Below are 8,025 nucleotides of genomic sequence, written 5' to 3'. Positions count from 1 at the left end.
CTTATCGAAGATTAGTTGGCTATAGGTCTGTCGGTTCATTTCTGGGTTTTCAAATCTATTCCATTGGTCCTGAGGTCTGTTCTTATGCCAGTACCAAGCTGTTTTGATTACTATGGCTTTAATAGTAGAGTTTGAAATTTGGTATTGATATTCCTCCAGCAGTGTTCTTTCCGGTGAGGAGCATTTTTGCTATTCGGGGTCTTTTATTGTTCCATATGAATTTTTGGATTGCCTCTTCTATTTCCTTGAAAAATGACGTTGGAAATTTGATAGGTATCACATTGAATTTGTATATAGCCTTGGGAAGTATTGCCATTTTCACGATGTTAATCTTTCCAGTCCAGGAGCATGGGAGGTTTTGCCATTTTCTAAGTTCTGTTTGATTTCCTTTTTCAAGATTTTAAAGTTTTCATCATAGAGGTCCTTCACTTCTTTGGTTAAGTTAATCCCTAAGTATTTTATTTTTTGTGGAGCTATTACAAATGGAGTTGCTTTCCTAATTTCAGCCACACTTTTCTCATTGTTGGCATACAGAAAAGCCTTTGATTTTTGAGGGTTAATTTTATACCCTGCTACTTTGCCAAACTTTTGTGATTGATTAATTTAAAACCCTGTCACTAAGTATTTCTTCTCTTCTTCTACACTTCTTTATTTTTTTTTGTGCTGTTCCTGAAGGTTGAACTCGGGGCCTTCGTGTTTGTCTTTATATATCTTTTATATAACTTGTTTCAGTTTTGTTGTTCTAATATTTCGTTTGTTTATGTTGCTTTATATATCTTATTTTTATATCTCACAAAAGTAACTTTTAGCTTGGTACTGGTGGCTCATACCTGTAATCCTCCTCAGGAGGGTGACATCGAGGATCACAGTTTGAAGCCAGAACAGGCAGAAAAGTCTGGGAAATTCTTATTACCACTATACTATGAAATATACAAGAAATGGAGTTATGACTCAAGCAGTAAATTGTTGGCCTTGAGCAAGAGAGCTCAGAGCTCTGAGTGCAGGTTCAACCCCCTGGACTGGCACAGAAATAAAACTTTCATTACCTTATATTATATTAGGATTACTGGTGTCAGAGTCCAGTCCTAGTTTTAAGGACCAACTTTTGTAGCAGATGCAACTTTTGATGTTTTCCCTAGGAAATTTTATGCTTGTTTTATTCCTTGCCTTGTATTTACATTCCACTAATGGCAGTCTTATTTTTTTGTTTGGAAGGACATTTCCATAATTCAATGACATAAAAAAGCATGTCTTGAATTTTTCTTTATTTTAAATAGGAAAGGGAAACACTGTCTGAATCTAGAAGAGAGCGAATGATGGTTTGATTGCAGAGCTGTTAAACCTATTCCTGAATGTGGGAGGCTACGATTTGCAGTGCTTTGGTAGATGAGTCTTCATGCAGCTTCACAATAAACTTCTATGATATCACTGTCAACTTTGCCATTACAACAGATAGGTGTCAGCCACTGATCTCACCCTTACGTGGACTTTAGATACACAAAGAAGAAAAAAATAATTAGAAGAATTAACTATTAACCACAAGATCACAGCTTGATGAGCTTTCCTGACTGAATTCTGAGATTACATGAGCAGGGCAGTTTCATCTACACAAGGCTACTAAGCACTAAGTACCAGGCAATGTTGTAGGCAACTGGAGAAACAGATGTGAATACAGCTGCAAGTGGCCTGCTCCATGAACCTTTCATGCTGAAGGAGAAAACCAGAAATTACAATGATAATGTCAATATTTCAGAAGGATGGTAATGTGGGGAGACAGCTTCACATTGAGGATGGGAGGAAGGCACATATGATCTAACAGCAGGGGACATCATCCATGCAATTATTGCTTTTCCATGCTGGCTCCACTCTCAATCCCAGATCTCATCCTTCTGAGTAACAAATTATAGGTATGAGGCACCTGCAGTGAGCTCTTTGATATAAATATCTATAACCAATTTTTGCTAAGTTTCTTGAAAGTTTCTTGAGAAGAAGGTTCAAAATTAAATACATTATGTGTCTTAAACATTCTTTTCATTATCTTCTAATTATTTGAATATGAGCTGTCTTCCTCACTTTTGGGAAAATTTTTTTTCATTGTTCAAATCCTGGAGAGGGAAGGAAAACCACAATTTCTTTGCCAAACTTGAAAAAAAAAATAGTCATTTCAACTTACGAGTTTTGCCAAATAGTATGTCATGTCCTTGATGGATTTTTTCATCTTCAACAAGGTTAGATGAATGAAATTATAAATGGGAGAAAATCAACCACATAGTAACAAGTTTATCACAATGACAGATATAAGCTCTCCACATTCTACCGGATAAATCATTTGCCACAAGCATTAAAAATCTTGAATAAAGACTTGGAGATTCTTCCTCTTTATATAAAGTTGGATTTTTGGGTTTTTTTTGTTTTGTTTTTGGTTGGTCATGGGGCTTGATCTTCCTCTTTATATAAAGTTGGATTTTTGTTTTGTTTTGTTTTGTTTTTGGTTGGTCATGGGGCTTGATCTTGGGGCCTGGGGGCAGTCCCTCAGCTATTCAGCTCAAGGAAAGCACTCTACCGCTTGAGCCACAGCACTACTTCTATTTTTCTGGTGGTAATTTAGACATGAGACTCACAGAGTTTGCTGCTCAGGCTGACTTTGAACTGCAATCCTCAGATGTCAGCCTCCTGAGTAGCTAGAAATACAGACATGAGCCACCAGCCCCTGGCCAAAGCTGTATTTTATCAGTTTTGTTGGCTTGAATGATTACCAAGGAAAAAATAGAAACTAAAATTGTTAGCTTGTGCTAAAATTTGCAATAGTTTTACCATGAATAATAGTGAAATATTTAGAATTACATATTTTGAGAGTATATAACTAATTAAATTTTATTGTTTTATAATAATTAAATGTATCTCTTTTTTTATAGACACTGAAGTCTGAGTTCAGAACTTGTACTTGTTGGCAGGCACTCTCCTGTGTGAGCCACATCCTTCTGATCATTTTTAATCAATCATCTATTAAATAATTTGAAGCTCACAAGTCATCTTTTGCTAAGATTAAGTAAAATAAGCCTAAACTCCTGCCTTTTGAGTAACAGAAGAAATCCTAATATCTAGATGTATAGACTCAAAAAAATGAAACAACCTAAGAACAATCTTATCAATAAATAAGCAAGTGAATTCACTAGATCATTCCCCAAAACAGATATAGGTGTCTAAGGAATACATGAAAATATTCAACATCTTTAATAATCAAGGAAATGCAAATCAAATCTATGTTAAAGTTTCATGTCTGCCTAAGCACAATGCCTATTAATCCTACATATACACCTGAAGAAATGTAAGTCAGCCTTATGGTAGAGCTATCTGCACACACATATTTTATAGCAGGATTCAAATAATCATATTCCAGAATCGGCCTCCACAGGCAGAAAAGTGTGTAAAACTGTTATCCCCAAATAAGAATTAAAAAGATCTGGGAGTAGAGCTGTGGACCAAGTGGCAGAGTACCAGCCTTAATGGAAAAAATCCAATCAAGAGATTAAGGCCCCAGGTTCAAGCCTCAGGACTGGCAAACACACACACACACACACACACACACACACACACACACAATGCTGCCTATATTTTTAGCTAAGTTTCTTAATACCCTAAAATTCATGTACCTATGACACAGCTTAATATAATGGGAAAGTGATATTTATAATGATAAACTCTTACTGAAGAACCCAGGTTTTTTTCTTGATTTGTTTTGTTTTTGTGCTCATTGGACTTGAACTCACGGCCTAAGTGCTGTCCCTGAGCGTTTTTGTTCAAGGTTGGTGCTCTACCACTTAGTTACAGTGCCACTTTCCAGGTTTGTGGTAGTTCGTTGGAGATAAAGAGTCTCAAGGACTCTGTCCTCCACACACTGATTTCAAACTGCAATTCTCAGATTTCACATTTCTGAATTGGTAGAATTAGAGGCCTGATCCACCAATGCCAGGCTAGAACCTGAGTATTTTCACCACTGCTCATTTGAAGAGTTCAAATCTTTTTACTCCAGAATACTTACCAAGCACAGTTCTCTCTGGATGGCAATCAAGCAAATACTGAGACGCCCATAGTTCACACCTGTAAATCCTAGCTACTGAAAAGTCTGAGATCCGAGGATCGTGTTCAAAGCCAGTCCAGACAGGAAAATCTGGGAGAATTTTAGTCCCAATTAACCACAAAAATGCTATATTTTGAGCTGTGGCTCCAGTAGTAGAGCTCTACCTTAATCAAATATCTCAGATTCACTTCAGACCCTGAGTTCAAGGCCCAAGACCAGTGCACATGCGCGCACACATGCACAATTTTATAACATAGTTCTCAAACCTAGCAAGGTTCCATCTTAATCCCTTAATGTAATGCTTTTCTATGAGAATTGGAAAAGTCTAACCTCTGGTATGGGCTGCAGTCCATGATGGTAAAACAGCATCTGGAGAGAGTAATTACCTCAGAGCCAATCGGACCGACCCAGACTGGAAGTACGAGTGAGGTGGTGCGAACACATGGTCATTTGAAATAGAAAATTCATGACATTTGTACTGTATGTACTAACAAAATTGTGCAAAGATCAAATAACTTACAACCCAGTTGTTAAAAATATAGCCTGAGATTCAACTGAATTTCAAATTCACTTTTGGTTATTTATCTGCTTTTGGTTAAAGAGGAAGACACTTTATCACTGAGCTTTATTCACTTGTACAAAAATGTGGATTGAGCCATGGACAGATGGCTCATGACTATAATCTTACTCAGGAAGTTGAAATGGAAAGATTATGTTTTAAACCCATCCCGGGCAGAAAAGTACCTATGAGATACTTATGTCCAGTTAATCACTCAAAAACCGGAAGTGGGGGGCTAAGAATTTGGCTCAGTGGTAGAGTGCTTGCTTTACAAGCATGAGGCCCTGAGTTCAATTCCTCAGCACCATATAAGCAGAAAAAACTGGAAGTGGTGCTAAAGCTCAATTGGTAGAGTGCTAGCCATAAGCTGAAGAGCTGAGAGACAGCGCCCAGACCCAGATATCAGGCTCCATGAACAACAACAACAAAAAATCAACACAGAAGTGGGGTTGTGGCTCAAGTGGTAGAGTGCTAGAAAATGGATCAGGGACTGTACCCAGACCCTGAGTTCAAGTACCACAATGAACAACAAAAAAATGTGATTGGATTGTGGTATTTTCCATCTCCTAGGTTTATGATTATTCAATAATCAGAATTTATTGAGCATTTCCTATGGAAAAGAGGTATTTTTCCTCACCAGCAAGTGATTTATGATGCTGCAGAGCATGCAATGGATACCCTCTACTTCAGTGGAGAATTGAATGTGAATTTTGTGGGGTCCTATTAGAATAGCAGGTCAGGAGCAAAACTGATAAGGATTCAAGCTCTCTGTTAAACCATACTGTAGCCATTTTGATTTTTGTTAAAGGAATAATTGATTTAGACATTGGTGGCTCATGCCTATAATCCTCACAGCTTAGGAGGCTGAGATCTGAGAAGCATGATTTCAGGGCAGCCCAAGCAGGAAAGTCTATGAGACTTGTCTCCAATTAAACAGTGATAAACCCAGAAAAAGAGGTATGGCTTAATAGAGTATTATTTCTAAGAAAAAAACACTATTTAAGCTGCCCTAACCTTCCAAGTCCTATTTTGGGGCATTACCACCTACAATGCTGCTGGACCATGCCTTCCCTTGTATGTTTGCCTACAGCCTATAAGCTGTTTAGCCCTCAACTTTGGTGGTGGCATGATTCGTGTATGGAATATACTGCCCAGAAAAAAACAACTATGATATAAGCAATGCTTGACAATGTGTTAAATCCAAAGTTGCAATGGTAAGGATGTTTTCTGTTTAACTTTTTTCTTTAGTTAATTGCTTTTAAAAGTTTGGGCTGGGAAGGTAGCTCAGTGGTAGAGTGCTTGCCTTGCATGCCTGAGGCCCTGGGATCTATTTCTCAGCACCACATAAGCAAAAAGAAAAAATCCAGAAGTGGTGCTGTGGCTCAAGTGGTAGAGAGCGCTAGCCTTGAGCTGAGGAGCTGAGGGACAGCACCCAGGCCCAGAATTCAGGCCCCACGACCGGACCCAAAAAAATAAAATAAAATAAATTATCTGCTTATTTAATTTACTTGAGGAAATCAAAATTTAACGTTTGGGACTTTTGGTGAAATTTGAAACTAGGCAAGTAAGAGCACCCATTGTCCCCAAATTCATCATTTGAAATTATTAAAACTTTATTCATATGTTTTAATAGTCAGAAATTTGAGCCAAGCATGGGAGCTCACACTTGTAATGCTATCTGCTGTGTCTTGACTAATGCAGAGAGGACCATGATTTGATGCTAGCCCAGGCAAAACATTCACAATATTGGATCACAATCAATATCTGAAACCAATGCATTGTGCTTTTTATTTCATCTACTCAGAAAGGGTAAAAAGAAGGATTGTGGTCCATAATGGCCTGGTCATAAACATAAAACCATACCACTAAAATGTCTCAAGCAGAGCGGGTGCAGGTGACTCATGCCTGTAGACTTAGCTACTCAGGAGGCTGAGATCTGTAGATCACAGTTCAAAGCCATCCCAGGCAGGAAAATCCGTGGGACTCATCTCCAATAAACCATTAGAAAACCAGAAGTGGTGCTGTGGCTCAAGTAGTAAAGCATTCGCCTTGAGCTGAAGAGCTCAGGGACAGCGCTCAGGCACAGAGTTTAAGACACATGACCAACAAAAACAAAAATGACTAATGCAAAAAAAGCAGGTGTATGGCTCAACTGGTAGAGCACCTACCTAAAGTGCATGAGGCCCTGAGTTTAAGTTCTAGGATAAAAACGAGTGAAAGATGTGAACATATGGAAGGAAGAAAAGAACGAAGGGAGGAGTTATTCTGTATATTGTACTTGTCTAGTTATTTCATTAAGGTGGTTTCTCATTCCTTTTTCTTTTTTTTCTGTCAGTTGTGGGGCTTGAACTCAGGTCCTGGATCTTGCCCCTGAGCTTTTGTGCTCAAAGCTAGTGCTCTACCACTTTGAGTTACATGGTCACTTATGGGTTTCAGTGGTTAAATGAAAATAAGAATATCATAGATTTTCCTGACCAAGCTGGTGTTGAACCTTGATCCTTAGATCTCAGCCTTCTGACTAGCTAGACTTACAGGTATGAGCCACTGGCTCTGGGCACTCACTTGTTTTCTTTCTTTCCATTTTTTATCAGTCATGGGACATGAACTCTGGGTGCTGTCCCTGAGCTCTTCAGCTGAAGTGAAGCACTCCACCAGAGTCCACTTCTAGTTTTCTGATTGCTAATTAGAGATAAGAATCTCATTAGAGAAGTTCCGAGGCAGATGGCAAAGGAGAAGCTGGAGGCTAAAGAAGCTCCAGCATAGAAAGCAGTTTTAGTGTTGCTAAACACTGTTTAGTGAACAGTCCTAGGCTACAGAATCACCCTAAGTGTGCCGTCAGGTACAGAGAGCTTGGCCAGAGAGGGAAAATCCATACAAGGAGGCAAAACTGAGCACTTGCAGGTAGCCAAGCCTGCAACGGATGCAGCGACAGTGACAGTGGCGGTAGTGGCCATACCTATAACAGAGAGAGTTCAGGAAAACAGCACCAGACACAGCGGGTGAGTAGATTCTACTCATCACTAGCAAGAACTGACAAAGAGCAGATATCTTCATCCTGCAGATCACACACCATAGACAACTCAGGAACCAACACTCTTGCATGAGTAGAACCCTGACATACTCACTCCTTATCTGGGAGCAGAGGAGGGAAAGCCATCCCTCAACAACCACCAGAGATCTCCATCTTCCATACTGACAAAGGCCCCTGTGAGCAACTAGCTACAACTCAGGCCTTGGATGAAAAGAAAAGAGTCATTTAGCAGGTCACAAGAACCTGACCTAACCTGCCAGGCTCAGCTCCACCCAGGGGAAAATCACCCAGCCCAGACAGAGGAAGATCCACCTCCCACCTTAGGAGAGATTTTCTTCACTGTGTAAACAGAAC

Source organism: Dipodomys spectabilis, unplaced genomic scaffold (assembly GCF_019054845.1).
Source record: "Dipodomys spectabilis isolate Male_0828 unplaced genomic scaffold, ASM1905484v1 ptg000284l, whole genome shotgun sequence".
NCBI lineage: Eukaryota > Metazoa > Chordata > Mammalia > Rodentia > Heteromyidae > Dipodomys > Dipodomys spectabilis.
Note: the sequence above shows the minus strand (reverse complement) of the source record.